General features: G+C 44.2%; 2 protein-coding genes across 6 annotated transcripts in view; one reads left to right on the top strand and one right to left on the bottom strand.

Annotated features, from left to right (window-relative positions):
- ncam2 (neural cell adhesion molecule 2) overlaps positions 1 to 23,717 on the bottom strand; it is a 217,943-nt gene that overhangs the window by 132,962 nt on the left and 61,264 nt on the right. The gene's annotated exons all lie outside the window — the stretch shown is intronic.
- Positions 9,991 to 23,717, top strand: part of LOC125740075 (sodium/potassium-transporting ATPase subunit alpha-1-like) — a 457,178-nt gene continuing 443,451 nt past the window's right edge. The window contains exon 1 of the mRNA XM_049010789.1: positions 9,991 to 10,001. The gene's annotated coding sequence lies outside the window, so the exon portion shown is untranslated. The remainder of the gene's footprint in view (positions 10,002 to 23,717) is intronic.

Below are 23,717 nucleotides of genomic sequence, written 5' to 3' on the forward strand. Positions count from 1 at the left end.
TTGTCAAGGCCACAAGACCTACTGGCCACACTCTCCGTGTTCCATCCATGTTTGGTGACTGTGTATGTGATCCCGCCCTCAAATAGAAAGCCAATTTGCTAGAGGGCTTAGCAAGCTATGAAATCCACAGTGACCATCACAGGAACCGGAGAAGAGCTTCTGAAAACGTTAGCGGCTGCTGAGATACATTCCATTTTATTTTAATTCCCCGGTGATGCTGTGATACCACACATAGACCTCTTGTGCATGAAAATAGTTAAAAAAAAAATAAACAATGACTTCGGTGTCATGGATACCGCGAAAGTGCCAGAAGAAAACCGTAACACCGTGAAGGTTCCTGCTGTGGAGGATCACAGATTCCCCTGGAGATAAATGTTCTCGACGGATTGAAACATATGGCCTTCGACAGACTGACGGCGCTGCGAAACGCTCTATGCTAACATTCTCAATGCAAACACATGAATATTACAGTCACACCACAGCTGCTTTCAACGTGGACATTTATCTATTAAAATCCTGCCTGCCAGAATGTGTGACAAGCTTGGAGGCATATGTGCAACATCTCTACTTAGGTACCAGAGTGGATGGTCATCTTTCCATTGTCGTTGTTTTTCCATACTGGGCTTGTGGAAATCATAATATCTACAAGTGGGGATTGATAATCTTATGGCAAGCTAAAAGAGGTCTTCGCCCTCAGTGGATGTGGACTGTGTACCTGTGATCGGAAGGTTGCTGGTACAATTCCGGCGTTTGGCAGAATGATTTACTCATGTTGTTGATATTAGTGAAATTGTCTCAATTGTTAGGGTAAATGTTATGTCTGGACCAAACCTTGTATTTCATATCTCACAAGGGCTTTCACTGAGCAAGGCCCTTAACTCTGAATTGCTTGAATCTGCTTTCTCAGAAAAAAAAAATGTTGTGTTATAAGCATCTGCTACATAAATAAAATGTAAATGTAAAAAATGTTTTCAAAGGCTTGACAGCACTGGAGGGGGGGAAGGTCCACACATTCTGGACAGAAATCGACATGCCACATTCTTTCATCAGACCGGTTACACCTGCCCCGTGACTTGCATTTCTAAGAGTGACAGTGATCCAGGGTCAGCATGAGTGAGGAAGGCAGTGTGTCAGACTATCACTCAGATGCCGAAGGATGTTTATAGACACTAATCCACCCAAACAGCAGGTCTGTGGATGAAGGTAGGAGGGCCGCATGGATATGATGAGATGATGGCAATTTTGCACAGTCGGAGAGGGATTTTAAACTGCACTCCTGGTTATGGGAGCCGGGAATATTTCATGCTGACCAAAACAGGGACCATAATGTTCACTGCAGCTATACGCTGACCTCAGATCAGGTCAGATCGATGCTCAACTGAGAAACTGCCCACAAATGTCTGATCCTTTCTTTAAAGTTCAGTTAGAAACATCTGATCGCAGGCACCAAAGCCAGCATCTTGGTTCCTGGGGTGCATCTGAAAAAGACCGAATGCCTCAGGCCTGCAAAAGCGAAACCTTCATTAGTGGAAGCGGCGACTTATATCCCACTGGCTTTGGGGGAGATCAAAGTGACATCCGATCGATACTTGGGGGGTCCTGTGGATTTCTGTCAGACCCCCTGTTTGTTACTGTCATCGTTGTGTTTCTACCACATGCCGCAATGTTCTGTGTTTCTTTGAGGTGGTTTATTGCTGTCTATAGGTTTCCATGTCCCATTCCTGTCAATGTGTAGTTAATGATTTTTTATTTTTTTTTTGCGAATAAATAGCATGCCATTAGAAGATGGTTCCCATTTTTTACAAACAAATGCAAATGTTTTGTCTGAAAAAAACCCATATGTATTACAGAAACATCTCAGCTAAGTAGCCCAAACTTTCAATAGTGCCCTGGACTGGGGCTGTTCGTGGTACCATCAGAGTTTACATAAAAGGTGTCACGCTTCAGCGAGACCATAACAATGCCAAAACACAAGGTCACTGCTCTAACTTTCAGAGCAGGGACATAGCAAAGGCAGCTGGATTACCTCCGTCGGGACAATCAGCAAACAGAAACAATGAAATGCATAGCGATGAAGAAAACTCTTAGGCGGAGCTTAAATATAAAGTCAGTTTTTTTTTCTTACCTGTCGAGCGTGGTATGGATGGTGAGGCAAAACCAATTTTCAGCATTCAGAGGATTAGTCCGGAGATAAGGAGCGCCATTAGGTGAAGAGGTGTGGAGATTTAAACACGTCAGGGTAGGGGAGAAAGAGGAGGAAAGAAAAGAAAGACTGAATTAGCGATTCCGAAAAAGAATAAAAAAATGTCTCATCGGCTGCACATGCTCTTGATCGGAGACGAATGTCTCAAAGGTTTTAATGAAAAACCATAAAAGTCCGCAGAACCGAAGTCATTCTTTCTTCTCCCCAGATTTCATATTTCACTGCAGCTAAAGGCTACATTATTCAAAACTCCTACATGCCTGACCAGCGAAGATAAGTAGCGCATCTGACTTGAGCCTCGTCGTTCACAACCGGGCAGACAAGATCACGGGCAATCGGAGCCCACAACACTCTCCATCAGCGTGATTTACTCGCCGGTATCAATACACCTGTCTCGTCCAAGGCCAAGGGGCGCGAAGCGATAGCTGCCACTTCTAACACACGTCATCCTAAAGGTCGACTTACTGTCCTTCCTGTCCTCGCTGATCTTGTGAATAAATCAAGAAAAACTGAAAGACTGGGGAGAAAATGCACACATGAGTAATAATTTATTCAGGTCTTTGATACTAATCATACAGTCTCATTATTACAGTCATGCCCTGCCCCCCCACCCTGATATTCATCTTCATAGCATTGTAGTTTGTGTATATATCATTCATGCAACTGCCTCTGCTCTGAATTTATGTTAATAAGCTGTCTTCCATTTCCCATTTTCCATTTACATTTCCTCATGTTGTTTTTGTTAGTGAAATTGTGTCAGATGTTGAGGTTAATGCTATATCTGGACCCAACATTACATTTCATGTCTCACAAGGGCTTTCATTATCATTACACTGTGTCAGAAAAATCAAGCGCAAACTGCCGCAGTGTCTATCTGACAGTAGTTTGAAATTCTGCCCTTTTCGCTGATTTGGGCAGTGCCTCATTTTACTCAGTCATTGGACTTGGCTGAAATTCATTCCCCAAACAGACTGAACCATTGAGCAGCACAGGGGAGTAAAAAGACACTGCGTCATCGACTGGACTGAACCACATTGGAGGGCTGGGGGGAGGTGAACATGCATTTACATTCACCGGAATGGAGTCAGTCTGTGGCATTTTGCCTGGAATTGTTCCCCTTTGACACTGAAGCCTTTCCTTTAAACACTGAAACCACAGATTTAGGCTCCTACTGATACACTGCAAACTGCGGTAAAACTGCCTACTGACATCTCGGCAGGACCCAGTGTTTAATGTCCATGGCTCCCCGGTCAGTCCCTTTTTAATTCCTTAAAAAGACAAAACGTATTGATCGTAAAGGTGAATATCCCCCCCCCCCCCCCCCCAAAATGGCCATCGTTTCATTTTAATCACCGAATAATGACCTACCTTTTCAGTGGATATTTAACTATATTCTTCAGAAATGGGGAACTCTGCGTAATGTTCCAGGCTTTATTGTAATCCCGTGACACCCTGACGTTTATGTCCTCAGCAAAAAGGTTTCTTCTCGCAGACTCACATCTGCTCCTGACAGCCTTCTGCGAATCGGCCTCGGACATTTTCATTAAAACACGGGAGATGACGTTCCTTACCAGAACTTTCCGGCCGCTCACTAACTCTCAGCTTCTCATTGAATCAGGGGCACATACTGCGATGAGCCACAGGGGCACTGGTCCCAGTTGAAAGCTCATTGGCCCAGTAAGTGCCCTCTCCTCTGTCACTCACTGATTCAAATCATATCTTTGGCTAATGATAAGGTTGGGCCCTCTGTATGAATTACGCCACCCACCCCCCCCTTATGATAAGGCAAGGAAGAAGCCTAGAACGTATTGAGTATTGAGCGTTGCATGTCAGAGAAAGTGCGCGAAAGACAATCCGCCACAGCAAGGGTGGATTCTAGAATGAGTCCCTTTCAGGGACGCAGATCGCCACAGTCATAGTCCATTAGATACCATCCTTACATTGACAGCTCATGCTGAGCCTGCTTCCCTAAACCCCGCAGAGGGACATTAGTGAAAGGGGTGCAGGTGGATTCCTCGGTAGGCGGAAGGCAGCAGAAAATTTGCTGCTTAATGAGGAAGACTTGTGACCTGATGATTGTGGGTTTGAAGCCCATGGGGGGCCTGGCTCTCTAGGTAATGCTGTATGCAAGAGTTCTTCTGCAATCATCAGAGTCCTATAAACCGTCAGTTCAGTGATTTGGGGTCGATCATTATTGTGGTCCATTGGGAGGGGATCTCTTTGGATGCTCTTCTTATAGCTGGTGTGTTTTTATTGAGAATGGCGTGTGACTTAGTGGATTAGGACATTATGCCTGTGATTGAAAGGTTGCTGGTTCATATACCAGGGTCTGTAAAGTGGCTTCACCGTTGGGTCCTAGAGCAAAGCCCTTAACCCCCAGCTGCTGCAGAAACTGTCATTTGGATAAAAGCATCTGTTCGATAAATAAAACAAAACGTTTAACACAGTATGACATAAGCAGAAAAATTGTCTGCCGGTATGGGACTGCATTACGCCCAGACGTTTACCTGTACAGCTGAGCATTACTGTGTGCTGATGTCTCTGCACATCTGCATGCGTGCAAACAGACTTTGAAAAGACAAACACAAAAGACAAAAGAACCTTCCAGAAACTACTACCTAAAAAAAGATCAGTTTTAGCTACCAATATTAAAAGAAGCTTAAATTATCAGTGTCTTTTTCCTTATGAATTGTGAGTGTTGTTGTGGCGATTAATGAATTGTTAATTTTACTCCAAAGTGAAATTGCAAGAATAGTCCACAAAATGCCTGGCTTTAATAATTATTGATCTTCTGTCCAGTGTGTTTGTATTGACTTTGTTCATATTATTTATCCATCTTTCAGCTGCTGATCCTGAGCCAGATTACAATGGGCCTGGAGCCAGTCCCAGAGAAGGTTATCTACATTGTCCATGTAATTATAATCATTTATTTACACATCGCTTTAAGTTTGTGCTTTGTACTTCCTGTACACAAGGCCTAGGCTGCTGAATCTATAAACACCACAAGGAGTTTATTAAAAGCAAACTGGCATTTAAGGAATCGGTCCTGCTTTGTCAGATATGAGATGTATTTCAGCAGCATTCTGCTTCGGAGAGAGGGCAAATGCATCATCATCGACCGCTTCATGTCTCGCTGTTCCGGGTGGTATCTCAGCCTGGCCGAGGTGTGACCGTCCGTACGTGTGCCCGAAAGAAAGGCAAAACACACCTGGGTATTAACACGCATGTGCGGGCCAGTGCCTGGCCATGATCTGAATGTTAACGGGTACGAGACGTCGGTAGACATCAGATGCAGCGAGCTCTAGGTAGCCCCAGCTGCATTTCTAGGTGTGCCTTCTTCGTAACGGGTCATTCGAGAGCGTATATGATTAATAAACAGCCAAAATAAACCTGGACTGACATTTGTGTGAAACACGCTGGCATTTAGCCTGATGTATTTATTGACATTTACCAGTGCTTACTTCCCATCGCTCTTTGGACGTGTACGGCACCTCCGAGGCCTCGGTCGGCTTCTGGGAAGCTCAGGCTGCTCCTCTTAGGTTCTCAGTCCTTTTGATATTTGATAGTAGAGTTTTTTTTAATAGATATATCACATCCTGTGGATGCAGGATGTTTACAGATACAGATCTGTATTTTTCATTTGGAATTTTTTCAGCAGAGATGTAACCTGGGGTGGTACCTAAAGTAAGAGTTTTTGCAGCTAGCAAACTGGGTTGGGTGCGAAAAAAATGTAGCTTGACATGAAATTTTTGGGTAATAAATTGTTATTCAAGATTCTATGTTTACCACATTTTTTTGTATGGGTTTTTGTGTATATACTATTATTTCAGGTTTAATTAGTGAGCAGCGTTCAGCATCAGCTCAATAATGAAGACACCCTACATGGCGTACATAATTAATGAAATCACAAATCATTAAACTTGTGTATTCTGACTCATTTCCCTTCTTTTAGACTATTTATAGAGGATACTGAAGACTGTCAGATGTAAGTCTGATGACGGGAACTTTGATAGGCGAGTGGGGCCGGGCAGAGCAGTCATAAATTTGTGTAATCATCGGACACCATCGACGGCAATCAATCTGCTGACACAATGCTGATCCTTCCTAGATTACACACCAATCACAGCGTGCTACTTCAGTGGCATTTCAAGGTGTCCCAGCTGGTGTAACGTCATTTGAAGAAAGACGAGCAGCAACCCTGCGCTTCCTCCTTGGCCGACGGAGGTCAATGTGGAACAACGATAGACAGGGTTAGGTTTGGAGAACGTCCAGAGCTGAAGGTTGGGGGTTGATTGTGTTTGCCTCCCTCCTTTAGCCTGGGATGAGCTGGTAATAAAAACTGAGAGATCAGGCCAGGGCTACCATCACATGAAAAGGAAGGAGCTAGCACACGTCTGTCTTTCCTCCCTAATTATGGTGCACCGTGACGGCTGAAGGGGTGACCGGTGCAGCCAAACTGACCGCTCGATAAGTGGGAGGGGAGGATCGATGCGCAGACAATGCTTAAACTTCGATTCAAGGGATATCCACATCAGTCACCGCCCCCGCACCCCTGCACCATGCCTGAGAAGTACAACACCGTGAAGAGCAGGTGGGCTGACAGCAGCTGGGAGAACGACGAAAGAGAGATAAAAAACAAAATGAAACATAAAAATTAGCGAATTCGGATACGCACGGCAACGGATGTACTGGGTATGTGGGTGCAGTCTGTCATTATCATTTCACACAGTGAAGGGTCATTCACTGTGCTGGACTGGGCTAGATCAGGAAAGGCAGAGGAAAGTTCCGAATTGGCACCCTTTCTCATTTCCATGTTTGTCATCAACAATCTTCCATAAATCATCGGTGCTGCATTTTTTTTTTAAGGTAAATATAACTTTTGAGATTGGCACATATGTTTTCCTGGGAGCTATACTGACAGTGACTGCCAACAGTGATCCAAATGTTCATTTTATTACATCACAAAACAGAATAAGCATTATTCGTCGCTGGTTACTGCCGCGGGGAGGTTTATAATTTCAACCCCAGTCAAACTTCATACACATAATCCATGTATCATCGCTGCTGTGAGACCCTCTGCAAACCCAGCAAGCTCTTCTCTTCTTATTTACATTTTATTTACTTATTTATTAGACACTTTTATCCAAAGTGATTTCAGAAAGCAGGGTTAGTCCCTGCAGCCTCGCTTAAGGGCCCAGCAGTGACATCACTCTGTCAACCACAGGATTTGAACTAGTAACCTTCTGACTATGGGCACAGAGGCCCACAACACTATCCCATTCTTTTGGTCATGATAGTGGATTGGTGACATGACTGTTATTTTGGTGACTCGTCAGGTGGTCAGGCTGCGATGTTTTGACATGGGACATGGTTCTGGTTGATCTCCAGTAATTTATAGGCTCCAAACTCAATTATTCAGTGATTATTAGTGATGGAATCAAATTTTCATACCTAGCCCATTGCAATAAATAATATACATCAAAATAATAATCATGTCACCAATGGTGACTTGGCATGAGCCATCCAGGAACCTTCCACAGGAAGGTTCCACATTTTGCACCCAAATTGACCTGCCAAGTCTCCATGTGTATTTCTGCTGTGTCAACTTCTGTTCCCGTTCCTCCCATCGCTCTGCACCCAGAATAAAGCCCATTCCCCCATCAGATGCTTCCTTTCGTCTTACAGGGTTGACTTACTTCTCCTAAATATACACGCACTGTGAGCATGAGTACAGCTCAGAGGAAATGGCAGCTAATTAATGACGCTACAGGATGTGATGCTGTTTGATGGCAGGCCTCTCTCCAGCAAAATATCGCGGTCGGCAGCACCTGCGCAAGAGGCACATCATCATGTAAGCTCATCGCGGGATGTCTGTGATGGAGCATGGTGATTCAGCAGAGCCATGGGTGGGTGGGGGGGGGGATATGGTGCTTCAAAATCTTCCGAGGAAGAGGAGAGAGGGGATAACACGTGCCAGAGGATGGATGTTTAAGTCCACTGGGGTCAGGATAGTGATGTTGGGTGTCAGGGTTAACCCAACAAAAGTGGTTTATTGTAAGACAGAAAAAGCCAAGAGAAAAAAGGGGTCAAGGTCCCTTTAAGACAACCAACCCGAAAATCTGTTTAACTGGGAGGAAAAGAAAATGAACCCATTCTGAAGCACTTTGTACATTTTCAGGGGCCTGCTTTCTCCAAACTCTAACACTCTCACCTTCAGCACCCCCCCCCACCCCCACCTCTTCCCATTGCCACCTCCAAATCCATGCACTTGTGTGCACAAAGCTGGTGATCGGTCACCATAGCAACACAACACGTCAGTCAAACCCAGACATGCGCTGTTGCCGTGCCTCCCACCAGCTCCCCGAATTCCGTTGCCACCTGCCGTTTTATGAACGTGGTGTTTTGCTAAAACACGTCTCCCCCGTGCCCACGACGTGACACAAACTGGAGTGCTTTAGTCTCTGTAAACAGAACACCTTCAAGCTTCACTGACGCCAGTTAGTTAGCCATTTTGATTGATACTTCATTAATAATCTATTCAGGGCTTGAGTGAGTTTTAATCTATTTTTACATCATATTGCCTGGTCAGGCTGCAATGTTTTGACATGGGACATGGTTCTGGTTGATCTTCAGTAATTTATAGGCTCCAAACTCAATTATTCAGTGATTATTAGTGATGGAATCAAATTTCCCTACCTAGCCCATTCCAATAAATAATATAAATCAAAATAATAACAACAGCCTAACCTTAGTTTAGTGACACTTCTTATTGTATGCAGAATAGCTGAATAAGTTTGCAATACCAGCAGCAAAAATAAGAGAAGTTCATGGTGAGGACCAGTGTAACAAAGTTGCAGTTACCCTGCCCTTCCAGTTTCCAGTCAGATGCAAAGTTGCTGCCTCAGAGAGATTCATCATCGGCTACGTCAAGAGCAGCAACAGCGCGGTGCATCACTGGGCCTAGGATGCAGTCCCTGCTCCCCCGCGTTACTCCATGGCGTGCCGATCCGTGTCTCAGGGGCGGACAGGCGCTCCCCTCCCAGCCTGGCTGCTCTCCAACCTCTGCTGGGCATGAAAGGAGCCATTCTTCACAGCTACAGCCTCATTGGGCACATGCTTATTAAGGGCAATTATTCGCTCCAAGCTATATTAATGACTATTTATTAAAATCTAAAAGAGCCTAGGATGGCAGACCATAGGGGCAGAGGTGTGTTTTGGAGACCTATTTTTTTTGGGGGGGAAGGAAGGGAGCAACAGTGTGCAATACGAAATGTGCATGTGCATCAAACATTAGCATATTAGCATCATACATTAGCATATTAGCACCAGACATTAGCATATTAGCATTCTGAGTTCACATTGTGTGTGGGAGCTAAAAATTCATAAAATTTGAACTAGACAAAGACTCTTCCTGTTTGGAGAAGGGGTGCTTCCTGCAAAGGCTATCATTATCCTAATTATTCCCATTCCCATATACGCTCATTCATTACCTAGCGATATCTAAATGTGTTTTTTCTAAATCCATTTATACTTGTCATGTTATTAAAGCAAATGTGTAGCTTGTGGAGAAAAAGAACAAAAAGGAGGAGAAGAAGATGAAGGAGGAGGAGGAGAAGAAGAGGAAGATCAGGATGGGGTTGACTTAGAGTACCGTACCGTAGACTCAAGCATAAAGATCTTCAGGGCATTGCAGTCAGCTTGAAGGGAGGGCCCCCTTGGGCAATTACCTCAAAAATGCCAGTTTGGCAACATGGTCAGTGAGAAAGTTACATAACCAAATTGAAACAACAGCACTTCAATAATGATGGAACAGAAAAAAGGCAGCATTAAGAACGTGGGATAGCACGCACCAGTGAACAATCCTTGCTCCGACAACAAGGGATTCTGGCTTCACAAAGCCGTTCGTTACTCAGAAGAGGCCTGAGGAAGGCAACTTCCTGTCACCCCGCCCACAAAACGCAGCCAATCAGAGGGCAGGGGACTTCCATTCAGCAGTGAAATAAGATGTTTTCTTCCTCTGCTGATCTGGGCATTGCATGGGGATGCTGGGAAGTGAATAGATGTCACGGAACCAGGCGGCGCAGTGACCTAAAACGATGGCGAGGATATTGAGTAAGATACTGTAGCAGGGGAAGGAAGGAGGAGAGAGAGGGAGAGAGAGAGAGAGAGAGAGATAGAGGAATGGATGCAGGTCACTAAGCAGGATGGCCCTCTCTGAGGTCCCGGTGGCTCTTCCGCGAGGCCAGGCTCGCCACGCCCCCCCCCTGCTGGTGACAGCTGCCTCCAAATGGGCCAGGTAGATGCAGCCCTTTGCGCTCAATGCCGCGGCTGAATTTCAAGGCCCCTGCGCTTGGCCTCCTGCCTGCCGGAGTCTCTCTGCCGCTCCAGTGCCATCAGAACAAGCGTCCCTACAAGGTCAGTGACGACTCCTTCAACCTGCAGACCTGTGACAGGAAGTCTCGTACAGACAACCTGGCTTGTCAGCGATGGGTGATATAGAATCAGGAGGTTTACCACCAGTCAGCTCAAGCATTTGCGTGGGGCCCCTGAGGTTAGAGGCCCCTTGTTGGCCACAACCGGTCACACCACTGAATATTAAATAGCCACGTTACTTATATAGGAGATGCTGAAGAAGAATGTTTTACTAACTGGCCAGCTAGATACGATCTTCTGACTCAACTTGATATTTATTTAGTTTTTGAACCATCTGAAGGGGGCAGGAGTGTCCCGAAGAGACTCTTTGAGTGGGGCTCTGCATAGAGTGGGGCTCTGCATAGAGTGGAGCACTGACATAGAGTGGGGCCCCTGTATAGTGTGGAGCACTGACATAGAGTGGGGCCCCTGCATAGTGTGGAGCACTGACATAGAGTGGGGCCCCTGTATAGTGTGGAGCACTGACATAGAGTGGGGCCCCTGCATAGTGTGGAGCACTGACATAGAGTGGGGCCCCTGTATAGTGTGGAGCACTGACATAGAGTGGGGCCCCTGCATAGTGTGGAGCACTGACATAGAGTGGGGCCCCTGCATAGAGCGGGGCTCTGCATAGAGTGGGGCCCCTGCATAGTGTGGAGCACTGACATAGAGTGGGGCCCCTGCATAGTGTGGAGCACTGACATAGAGTGGGGCCCCTGTATAGTGTGGAGCACTGACATAGAGTGGGGCCCCTGCATAGTGTGGAGCACTGACATAGAGTGGGGCCCCTGTATAGTGTGGAGCACTGACATAGAGTGGGGCCCCTGCATAGTGTGGAGCACTGACATAGAGTGGGGCCCCTGCATAGAATGGAGCACTGACATAGAGTGGGGCCCCTGCATAGAGTGGAGCACTGACATAGAGTGGGGCCCCTGCATAGAGTGGAGCACTGACATAGAGTGGGGACCCTGCATAGAGTGGGGCCCCTGCATAGAGTGGATCACTGACTTAGAATGGGGCCCCTGCATAGAGTAGAGCACTGACTTAGAGTGGGGCCCCTGCATAGAGTGGCGCACCGACATAGAGTGGGGCCCCTGCATAGAGTGGGGCCCCTGCATAGAGTGGATCACTGACTTAGAATGGGGCCCCTGCATAGAGTGGGGCCCCTGCATAGAGTGGGGCCCCTGCATAGAGTGGGGCCCCTGCATAGAGTGGGGCCTCGGCATAGTAAGATGAATGTATAGGTATTTAGATGCTTTTGACAACACAAAGAACATCAAATATGCACGAATTTGAACTGACACTGATCACTAGAAATAAGATCCCACCCCAGGTAGGTTAATGCACTCAGCCGCCCATTTGCTGACACTCACTTGCAATCAAAGTGGCACCATTTTAACAGTGTTTTTTTTTTTCTTCTTCGGCCTATTCCGCTATCCTTTTTCATCCTCGGCTCGACCTCCCCCCCCCCCCCCCCCCCGCAGTTATTTATCAGCTTCGTGGATAACTGTCGCCATGGGAGACCGGCCAGGCACATTTTGAATGTATATCCATTTATAAATGCTTTCTGAATGATGGCCGATAACACTTCCTTTGACCTGTATGTCCGACACACCAAACCGACACAAAAAAGACACTCATCATCACGACAACTGATTAAAATTAGCGGAACAAGCCGTCCCCATCTCACTGTCACCCTCACGGGGGTCCCGTTGAGATTTCGAGGAAGGTCGAGCGTCTGGCTTTTCATTGGCTGGGAACCAGACATTGGGTACCACCTGCTTTAAACATGCGACGAAGACGGTGGCAAGAAACGTCTGCAGGGGAGTGAAAGTTAACCGCAGGGTATTTATTTAGCCAGAATTAAATATGGGGTAATTGCGTCCCCAGAGTGAAAATAAGGGGCCTATTTATTTTTAAGATTGGGAGTTGGGGGTGTATATTTATCAGCTGAAGCAAGGATGGCACGAGTCTGCACTGAGTAAACAACATCTGGAAGTACTCCTCTCCAGTAGCGGCCTGCTGGAATCACACTGTAAATTCCCTGCTAATCATTATAAGCTTACATGCTTCATAAACAAACTTGTTTCCAGATTTATTCTTTCCCTGCACGTCTTTATTCCTTAACAAACCTGTATAATAAAATAATCATATTATGGCCAATGCAATAACAGTAAATGGTGATATGTCCATCTTTGATTGTCTGATCTTGCTGGCAAATGTACTTTAAGCACTTGAAGAAGTTAAATAATATTAAAGTTAAACGAATTGGAATCGTGTTACCCATACAACTATATCGCATTTCATAACATGTAGGCCAATGCATACATTTGGAGTACTTGGTAAAATAAAGGAAGCAGTGGTTATAATACACATGAATGGAGAGATTTGCCTGAGTAAGGGTATTTCCATAGAATAACTGCGTTCACCACCGTCCTTGTCAGATCCTGAGAATAAATCCTAGACAGCGTGAGTCAGCATGTTTTCCGTGTTCCCCTCATGAAGTGGCTGCCGATTTTTACCGAGAACGGTGTGTTTTTGCCTCTCCGTACCGTTTCGGTTACGTTACAGCAGGAGGCGCCAAGCAGCATATTACGAGAGGGTGGATCGCTCAGACTGTAATAGAGAAAGATGCGTCCCACGGGCAAGTTATACGCTCACGTTTGACCCACTTTTTCTCGTGGGTAGTGCCGCTGTTTTCATTTGCGTAATGTGTACGTGTCATAGTGATGGACGGGCTCGAAAAATCATTGCTTTTACAAAGGCAGTTATGAATTCATTAGTAACACGGGAGACGTGGGCAGATAACATTATCGACAAAAAAAGGTTAAACTGTTTTTCTAAGCTGAACGTCACCGAGTTCGTTTTACTGCTTTTAAAATGTTTGCACTGAGAAGGGTTTCAAATCTAAACCCTTTAAGGGAATTAGTGAGAACATTAAATGTTTCTATTAAACTGCATTCGAATTGCTGGACAAAAATGGCTGTCATAGCCGGTTTTAAAATGTTATTATGAATCCATCTCGTTATTTTGCCGGTAGTGAGGAAGATTTGGGTTTCAGTGGTTAACAAAATGCATCAAAGCTCTCTAGTGTATTATGGGAGACATAAAATGTATTTATGAAAGTGCAGTAAGTAGGGTTATTACGATTTTTAAAAGGTCTGAAGAGCTGTTAAAATAATCATTGGGGCCACTCAACAATCCATGTAGCGTGATTTGTCAAATGGTGAAATATTCTGACAGGTTAAATTATATCATTTGACATTCAACTTGTTGACGAGATCAAAAAAAAAAAAAAAAAAAAGAATTATATCCATCGAGCCCCATCACTGCAAATACAACAACCTTTGATTTAATTTCACTTGTGTGCACTTTTCCTCGGATGGGTTTGTAGATCCTACATTAAAAATCTCAGGTAGATCAAACAGACAGTTCAACACTGAGCTTTCAAAGTCAACACAATTCAAGAAGGAAAGAAATGCCATACTGACGTTAGTAAATACTGAACTTAATGTGCTTGCTGTGGAAACTTAATCTGCATGTTAGATTCGTTTTAAGTCAGAAAGACAAATGGATTATAAATGTATCCTTCAAGGCTTCTGACATTTAGTTAGTTTTTCTCCCAGTTATATTTCGTCCATAGGAAACTATGAGTAATTAAGGAAATTTGAGTCAATTGAATTCTAATATTAACATTTGTAAGTATATTTTAAGCCCAAGATATTACCCTATTACACTATGTACTGTATTATCGGTATTTATAATATATTACATCATGCACTAACTGAATACCCCTGAAGTAGCAAATGAATGAATCAATTCATTTTATTTAAGTCAGTGCTAATGAGTATTGCTTTTCTGCAATGCTTAATTGAAGCACATTTAGAAAATGTGCAAATATGCCTTGTGGCATCTTTCTTACAGTATGTGACACTCCTAATATCAAGTTTTGATTGTGAGTCGGTAAGGGGCCAGTCCAGCTTCATTACAGGGCAGGTTAGGAAGAGCAGGCACATGTCAGGCTCTCACAGGCCCAGAGCTGAAGCTCTCCCAGAAGCTCCAAAATCAATGGGACTTATTTTGTTTTACAGGGAAAATCCACAGAGAGACAATAGCCATGCAGAGCCGAACGTGGACTTTTCTGGAACAAAGGCGGGGCTTCACAAAACAGCAAAGGAAGCGGAGTAGTAAACAGAAATGCGTGTTAATACACGGGGTCTGGCATGAATAATAATGGAGATATTAGTCCAAGGGTCCTTCAGTGCTGGAGCTCTGGTTCTCATTTGAGAACGCAGATGAAGTGCCGTGAAAGACGTCCACTCAGACATGGAGCATCTGTCAGACCTCTGATTATCCCATCTGAATGGGTCGTACCATTCAGTACTGTAAGGAGGGGTGGGCGGGCAGGAGGAAGAAAGAGTGGGGGTGATAGGGTAAAAAAAAAGGGGGGGAGGCAGCATCTGGAGGGCAACTCGCATTGTGCTCAGCCAGTGGAAAAGTCAAGTGAAAGTCATTCTTTTATTATCAGACCCAGATATATGATGCACGGGTCACACGCTGAGGTGGAACATCGTTCTTGATGGTCATAGTGTAAGTGAAGAGTAATAATTAGGATATAAATATTGAGATGGATAAACAGAATATAAATATGACATTTTAAGACATAGACAAAGGAAAGGGGCAGGGAAAGATTGTGCAAATTTGGCATGAAATTGGATGAGCAGAATATGCAATAAATAAATAGATTTGAGTGTCAGAGTTATGAGTGCAGAGTTATTAACCCTTTTAATAGACACAGTCTTAGACAGCAGTTTACCTGCACTGCTCCCCAGCTCCCCCCTACTCTGTATGCTTGTTGAGAAGGCTTGAGTTACGGGGGGCTAACCCAGAAACACTGTTGATGCTTGAGGGGTGAATTCAGAACGAGTGGATGGAATGAGGAGAGGCAGAAGATGGCAGTTACTAAATGTTTTAAGGAAAAACAAACAACAGAGCAAGAGAAGCAGGAGGAGCGAAGATGCCGTGATGAGCCAGGATGGGAATTGCTGGGATTTCCTATTAAATGTAGAAGCGGCACAGTGGAGAGGCACAATAAACACGGAAAGAAGGAAGAAGAAGGCTGGTCTTCCCGACCGGTGGGCCAGCATCCGCCCCCACAAGACAAAGTGGTGTTTATTTGGCAGCTGCTCGTATCTTTATATATGCGTTTACTTTTACAAGCTGTTTCTTTGGCTCCGTGGGCAGCTCTGTGGCCTCACACCTACAGTGTAGCTGGTTTGATTCCTGCACCCTCCTTTCTGTGGGCTTGGAGTGTGCTTACGGTAAGCCGCCTCCCGGGGGCGCCCATCTTGTCCGTGATATGCCCCGTGCTTCCCGGGATAGGATCCAGGCCTGCCATGACCCCGCTTTGGGTAAGCGGTTCTGGAAAGATCAGTGTTTAATTAAGCCGACAGATAGAAAGACACGGCGGGAAGGTTTTATGTGCGTGTGTTTTTTTTCCCTGCGAGTGGAAAGAGGCTGACTGGATGCCAGCGTTTCAGTACTGAGAGCTCGGGCGAGTTTTTATCTTTAGAAGAGAAAAAACAGAACGGAAAGATGTGCGTTTGGCTGAAGGGTCGCGCGCTTCGGTGCGAGAGGTCATCTCGTACCCCTGGCTGCTTTCAGGCAGCTATCGATTGGCCAGCGCTTTCAAGAACTCACACATCCCGGAGCAGTTTAAGCAGAGCATCCACAATGAGGGTAAAAAAAGAGTAGGAGCTGTTCATCTCTCTGGATCTCTCTTCATTTCTGCTTTCTTTTACGGCTTCATTTTTAGCCTGACACCTTGGGATGTTGATTGTTCCATATCTCATACTGCCCCCCACAGGCGAATTGATTAGTCAGCCTACTTTTTTGTCAAAAAACACGCATAACTCAATCCCCATCCCCCACAACCTTGGGTCAAATTTCCATCACTCACATCTCAGATCGGGTGTGGCCTCTGCCGTTACCGGGACGGCATGAATCACCGTGTGCTGAGCTGGGTGTGTGGCCACATAACAGCCATACCTCACCTCCCCGTGACAGTCACTTTAAGTCACTTAAAGTAAAAGTGTCACTTAGGCAACTAAATGTCCATCCATCCATCTTCCATAAGCGCCTATCCGATGCGGGGCTAGCAGTGAGTTCGGCGCAGATCCCGAGATGCATAGGGAACGGGAACCTTGGGAGACAGGCCAGTGTGTCACAGGGTACACGCTCACACACGCACAAGAACACGCCACAGACTATATGTGTTAGACTGCGGGACACTCCCCACACACACACATACACAGATGGGGGAGGGTATGAGGCACCTTACCACTGTGTCATCGTTCCGTTCATGCTTCTTATTGCATGCTGCGAATATACAGCAAAACCGCTAAAGGGAAACGAATTCTACAAATTACTTACTAAATAAGACAAGAAAAGCCGATTTACATTTACAGTATGTACTATTTGCAATACCTGTAAGCAAAATAACCGAGCAATAATAATGGTTAATTACCATCGAGCTGATAATCATAACAACCAACTTGTTAGAATTACGCAGGGCGATAGCAGATCAGGGGGCTCAGCTAAGCAGTCATAAACGATTTCCTTTCACCGAGGCTACCAGGGGAAAAGCATCGCTCGCCAGCGTGTGACTGATGCCTATTGATTGGGGGGGGGGCAGGGGGATGGGGGGGGGGTCACCTGACTGACGATCCATGGACCACACTAAGGGTGACTTGGTGTGGGCAGCTAGTGGATACAGCACCAGGAGTATCCGTCAGGCACAGGACAAAACGTTTGATTTGTTTTATACTTAGTGTGGGGGCATCTGTGGGGGTGGGAGTGAAGTCAAATGACAAGGACACCATGTTCATTCGCTCCACCCGTGCTCTGTCATAGTCATATTAGTCTGGCCTTTGTTTTCTTTCCCCCTCCATGCAATGAAAACAGGCACCTAGGCAAACATTGGAGAAGGTGCTTTATATCTTTAATAGATGCTTTTATCCCAAGTGACATGCATTTGAGAAAGCAGGGTCAGCCAATTTCTGGAGGAATTGGGGTTTAGGGACCCTTGCTCAAGAGCCTGCCAGTGAAATCCTGCTCCAGACCCTGGTATTTGAACCAGCAACTATCTGATTACCCGCACAATCTTAATCCACTGAACCAGACACTACTGACATTGCAGTCTTGCTGTGTTTATTGGGAGAAGAAAATCTTAAAAATGAGCATCAAATCTGCAGAGGACCGAGGTTTGTTTACACGGACCCCACGATGGTGGAGCATCTTTAACATGAGGCGTCCATACTTCTGAATGACATCACTGCCGCCACCCAGTGATCAATTTTGACATCATTAATACCATGCTTATATGCGGGTGTAGACTGCATGCTCAGATATCAAAAACTAATTAGCTGAATCACACCAACAAGCTTGTCATTACAAAGACAGCGAGAGTTGTGTTTACTTCTGATCCCATTGCTTGTAAACGTATTTATGAGGATATTTTTTTCTCTGTTAAGTCCATTAATTGAACTAATGTAACATGGACTTGTATAATTAGGAGGAGAGTCCTTTAATGTTATCTTGGCAGTATATGATGTACTGAGATTTAATTGAAACAGATCAAATGACAGTTCAAATAAAGGAGATTAATTCGTTTCTCCTACCGATGATTTCAGTGTCTAACGAAAACAATTAAAACCTGCTAAGTCTGACAGGTAATCTTTTCAGACTCTGGTGGACGGTGGGAAGGGAAGATAGAACCCTATCCTCACCAGCCTGGATTTACCTTAGCCCCGGGATTAGAATACACAGCAGAATCGCTAAGTGCATTGTGACAATCTGCCTTAAATGCTGGCTTGAAATAAATGGGCGTCGAGCTGAGCGTTCAGCAGGCCAGGGGATTTTAAAGATCTATCGCCTACTGTTAGCAATATTGTTAGCAATATTTCATATGAATAACATTCAAGCCTCAACAGTTGGTGCCTGCAAAACTTCACATGTAGCAGAAAATGGACCAATAATTAGGGATCAGTATAGCGGCGAAAGGCAAGACTGTATCCCACATACAGGTGTACATGAAATTTTGGATACATTTCAGGTACATTCAAACTAGATGCTGCTATTCCCAACAAACATATTACCCCAAACGAGCACCAGGCAGGTGTAAAATGTCAGTCTATGTGAATATTCCCACTGAAAAATATGCTGACGTAACCAACATGCCATCTTTTACAGACTTCCACCCAGACGGCCGCAGAATTGGTGTAATCCATCAACCCCAAAAGCCCGAAACCCACAAAAGGGCCATTGTGGCTCGTGTAAGTTTGCAGTTAACTCGTAATACAATGGCTGCACATTTTTTACAACGGCTCCCTGTCAGAGGGGCCGTTGTGATGGTTTACTATTGCAGGAGTCAGAGAGGGAGCATTTGACGATGCCTGTTAATACCACCACCATGCTCCAAGCAACTTTAGATGGAAGATTCCAAATGAGGACTTACGTTATGGGCATGTACCACTTTCTACATTACGCAGGGGTCTGTACCCAAATAATAGGAGAGTCAAATGTTGCCACACTCATTGCTCCTTCATAAAATACATAAAAGATCATGCACATTCAAAATTAAGTGATCTAAGCAATACTGTATGTCCGCATTGCCGAAAGGGAAGTCTTCTCATGATTCTTTAAAGGGTTTTAAATTCAACAATTAAAATGTTTATTACAAACGGTGCTCTGAGATTTATTTCAGGGAAAAACACCCATAAATGCAACAGCATACAGTATATGTTCTCGTTGGATTTATTAAGCAAACAAAGTAACGAGAGGTAAAATTTATCTGATGATCTGATCTGTGTCCTGCAGCTTTAAGAGGCAGGTCTGGCCAGCAAACAGTTCAATCCCTTGGCTCTGAGGACACAGGATCTCATTCTAACGATGTCAGAAAGGAACACTGTGGGCTAGTAAAGTGGTTTCCTTGGAGACCCGCTGTTTACTCAGGCTGCCCGCAAAATGGGAAAACAAAGGAAATGCGTTTTCTGCTTAACTGCTTACAGTTGGCCATGCTATCAATGCCATGTTCAGGTAATTCTGTGGTGATGTGCCATAGCTGTAACGGAATCAAAGCATGTCAGCAGCAAACACAACCTGGGCCTAGGCACTGATATCTAATGTGAGCTGCACTTTAAACAATGATTTCTCAGGCCTGTTATATAATACACATTATCTGTATGCCCTTCGCCTGAAATACATGATCTCTCAAGAGGAAATGATGATATAGTTAACTGATCAAAGTAATTTAACATTGAGTAATTAGGTAAATATATACTTTGAATTTACTCAATTCAAATAAAGTGTTTTATTTGATAAGTATAAGTAAACTTTATTTATTTATTTAGACATAGGATAAAATGTACTCAAAAAGTGCGTGTAAACTGCTGCCTAAGTTTTTGCAGTGAGAGAGCAGGATGCAGCTTCTTTGTTTAAACAGAACCAGCTCCCTCACCTTATTTTTATTCCCCTGTATTCTGATAGCTGTATATAACAAGCTCAATTGATTAGATACCAGGATTGGAAATTTCTCCCATTAAAAGTAACAGCAAACCATTGAGATATGCAAAGCCGTCCAGTATCAAAGCGTTCTTGGATCTAATTGTAATCATGAAGGATTCTCCTCCTTCTCTTCCATCTTCTTTTTCAGAGCCAAATTGCAATCCTGGAAATGCACATCTGCCTCACAAGGGCTTGATTTCGGAGAGGAGCTTTGTCGCTCTGTATATTTATTTACTTTCCGGCACCTTCTTGAGCGACTGAGCCTCTGCATCAGGATTACGGAAATTCTGAAACAGTTGACTTTCTGCAGCCAATTAAACTTCAGAGCCAGGGAGTGGCGGGTAAGGCATGATCCTTGAGGAGGAGGGGGCCATTAGGGAGGATTAATCTGCTCTGTCTCACACGACACCAAGCTGCACCCCCGCTGCTGCTGGGGGAAAAGACACACGTGGCGAACAGGTCGGGAACTTCAGTCCAATACAGCCTATGGACTTATGCGTGAAAGTTATTTTTTTCTTTCAAGGTGATATACAGGCATTACTCGACTGACGTAAGTCATCCGTTCCACCAACCTTTACATAAGTCGAGATTTATGAAAGTAGGATTTGCCCCCACATAACATTCATGACTCCTTACAGCAAAATACTTAGAAGCCAAAACTATGCTAGTAGTACATACTAAAAAACACATATTAAATGAAAAATACAGTGTGAATTTACTAAGCAACATTTCTTTGTTAGCACTTTCATACACTATGTGTTCCGGATATTTTTTGTGCAAGTCTGGATTAAGTTGATTTGAAATAAATCGGAAGTTGTCTGTATTGAGAAACAGGGGAGCAGCTAGATATTCTGGTTCCCCAGACAAAATGTCCCCTTGGGCATTTAACTTATTTTAGGGCCCCTGTAAAGTCTTGGAACCCCGGAATCTTCAGGATTTTCATGTCCCTCCAACAGCCCTGTTCAGAATTAGTCATTTTTTGCCACAATATCCATGCACTGTAAAATATTTTTATACTGTCCATATTACAGTTTAGGCCAATTTTGGATCTGGCGGGGGGGTTGCATTTGGCAAGGGGGCTTAGGCATGAATCGGCATCTGCAAGCCTGCTGTCTTTGTGCTCTGACGGGGTGCTGTGGTGCCTCGCCTCAGAATCCGTAAGACAGCAATTAGCAGACGCTACCTGTGACACACCGATTCTCACCGCGGCTTCTACGGAGGCTCTGATTAGTGAAACACTGGCTAATCCCCTGGTGGGTCACGATCAATCGCTGTCTCTCTGCTGTCACCATTAAACGGCCGCCGTTCTTCTGTTTACATATTCAAACGATTATTAAATTTGCAGAGACGATTAGCAGTGAGGACACAGATAAGATTAATTTAAATATAACATGATGTATTTGGACTCGGGGGCCGTAATTGAACAAGAAATCATAACCAGAACCATCGTGGACTTTAACGTTAGCTAGCCAAGGCATGCTAACGATGCATCGCTCAGTCACACTATTCTTCGGTCCATGACTCGGGAGTGAAGAGCCACAAGAAGAATTTCCATTGACCTAGATTTTGCACATTTTGAAGATGCTAACTGAATACTGTTAAAGGGAAACAGTGAAATTTAAAGAAATAACCCTCAAATATCACAAAAAAAACCTTTTATATTCACTTAAGTTGGTTTTTGTGGCAAGTTGAAAAAGAAGTAGGTTGCAAAACTGCGATGGAAACAAAATTTGCGAACAGGTAGATACATAAGTCGTGATAATTAGCTGCTGTCTCGTGGATATTCAGTGTTGAAGTATGAGACCTCAGTCCCCTGGGATGGTAAATGGTGATTATTTGCATGACAGCCATTAATGGAAACATACCCTATTGGGCAGTTAATTTTGCCTGCTTACAGAAAATTTGCTTATGATGTGCACACAACTTTAATAGAATTTTGCCTTTTTTTGCATGTTTGTTTACCTTAAGGGAGTCGCAGCGGTACAGCTCGGGGTATATTAGGACGGTGAACCCCCCCAGGAATTCCCGTCGGGGTAAGATAAAGGACACAATACAGAGGTGGCGAGGAGGGGGCTGTCAACTTCAAATCCTGTGCTGTTCATTATGGATTTCGTCTCATTGACAGAAGTCAGAACAAAGTCACTTTGTTTCTATCTTTTAATGTATTTATTTCCCACGGTTCGAAAATGGGGAGAATAGACATGAAAATAAAGACCAGAAGGGATATGGAAAGATCTAAGGTACACATGCGAGGCCTTGGAATCTGCCAGAAAAAGTATCCCGCCCATTCATTAATGAATGTGCTCTATTGCATAATGCTGCACTTGGCCTGTCTACATCACAGTTATTTGATTTAAAATAAACAACAAAAAGTGTTGCCAGTATTTAAAAAAAATGTTAACAATTGTTTTCCCTTTTATGGTCTTGCAGAGATACGTCTCTGCACTGGGCCCTTTGAGGAAAAAAAAAAAAACACAAATCGCCTCTCATACTGTGCATGGTAATTAGCCTCCCTGCTACACCATTGTTATTTAGTTGCCTCTGTTCCCAAGGCATGTGGCACGGAGCATTCCTCCAGTTATGTTCCAGTAGCGGCTGGACCAGTAGTCCAGGCTAGCCTCCTGATTGGATGACAGACAGAGGAGGAAGGTAGAGGCAGGACGGCACCTGAGCCGCTGACCAAACCCAGACATTTAATGCAGGACACCAGATCATCCAATGCATACGCTGATATATCTGAATGAACAGGCTCCTTAGTTACGAAACAAAACTGCCTCACTGAAGCAGTTTTCCAGATGTGTTATGTTCCTATGTACCCAGAGGAAGTTATCCAAAGTCAAATGCGGTATGATAAATAAGTAAAAAATTAATTACTGTCACTGAATACATAAATACATAATTACTGGAACTATCTAAATACCATTAACTGGAAAATAAATGGACGCAAGTTTATTTGGTTAAACACATAAAAAAAACACCGTAAAATATGTTGTTAAACACTGTGTGAGATGCTTACGCTTGTGATCACTGCAGAAACTGGAAGTATGGATGCGGACGTCGCCCGGCATCGGTAGAAAGAATCATTCGGCATATTGCTGGCCTGGGAACAAACCAGAATTTAAAACCGACTGCTGAATGAGCGTCACTGTCGCACCACTATAAAGTCAGAATATTGAACTATCGTAAAGCAAGGAGCATCTGCATAAGAGGATTAACATTGAAATATGGAAAAAGCAGCCATAAGGTATAACTAAAAAACAATAATACGTATTTAATATGTAAAATACATTTTTACATGTGGTAAAAGTAATGGTGCGTATTCTGCTCGTGTCAGTCCTGCAGTTCACACAAAAACGTGATGTGAGGGGATATTAATTAGACTCAGGTATAACACGGTGGGGCGCGTCTGCCCCCCCGGGGAGGAACACTTATGCCTGCTGAGTCACAGTTAAGATTAAAAACTGCAATCTTGACACAGTCGGCAACACCCTTATTTACAGTATAACAACCGCATGCTGTTAAAAGCAAACAAACAAGC

The sequence above is a fragment of the Brienomyrus brachyistius genome, chromosome 1 (assembly GCF_023856365.1).
Source record: "Brienomyrus brachyistius isolate T26 chromosome 1, BBRACH_0.4, whole genome shotgun sequence".
Lineage (NCBI taxonomy): Eukaryota > Metazoa > Chordata > Actinopteri > Osteoglossiformes > Mormyridae > Brienomyrus > Brienomyrus brachyistius.